Consider the following 719-nt stretch of genomic DNA (forward strand, 5'->3'; position numbering starts at 1 on the left):
AAATTTTTATTGAATTCAATTAATTGAATTTTTGAGAATTTCTTGGCTACTGATTCTGTCATCCAATGTTTTAACTATCTTTCCCAGCTTTGTGTCATCAGTAGATTTCATTAATATGCCTTCTCTACCTTTAATCAAAGCAGTGATAACAATGGAGAGTAATCTGGGACCAATTACAGATATCTAGAGAGCTCTACTAGAGGTCCTTCTCCAAGTTAACATGACATAAGTGATGACAACTCTTAAGATTCTGTCATTCAGTCACTTCTGAATCTTCCTAACTATACAGTCATCTGATCAATCTTTTTTTCTTATGCAAAAGGATTACCCAAAAGGCTTTGTTAAATGATTTGTTGTTTAGGCAGCACGTATACTAAAATTGGAAAGATATAGAGAAAACTAGCATGGTCCCTGTGCAACAATGACACAAATTTGTGAAGCATTTCATATTTTTATGGAAACATGATCTAGGTATAAAGATTGATACTATAAATAAATTAGGGGAACAAGGAAGAGTGTATTTGTCAAATTTATGGAGAATGGAGAAATTTTTGACCAAATAAGAGATAGAGAACATTATGAAGTACAAAATGGATAATTTTGATTACATTAAATTGAAAAGTTTTTACAGAAACAAACCCAATGCAACCAAGATTAGGAGGGAAGCAAAAACCTGGAAAAGAATTTTTGCAACTAGTGTCTGTGATAAAGGCCTCATT

The 719-nt window shown here is 32.1% G+C and overlaps 1 non-coding gene across 1 annotated transcript; it reads left to right on the forward strand.

Moving 5' to 3' along the window:
* The first annotated feature begins 351 nt into the window (after positions 1-351).
* Positions 352-454, forward strand: LOC140509331 (U6 spliceosomal RNA). The gene has a single exon (XR_011968661.1). It is a non-coding gene; the product is annotated as a U6 spliceosomal RNA (small nuclear RNA).
* Positions 455-719: the final 265 nt, after the last annotated feature.

The sequence above is a fragment of the Notamacropus eugenii genome, chromosome 5, assembly GCF_028372415.1.
Source record: "Notamacropus eugenii isolate mMacEug1 chromosome 5, mMacEug1.pri_v2, whole genome shotgun sequence".
Classification (NCBI taxonomy): Eukaryota; Metazoa; Chordata; class Mammalia; order Diprotodontia; family Macropodidae; genus Notamacropus; species Notamacropus eugenii.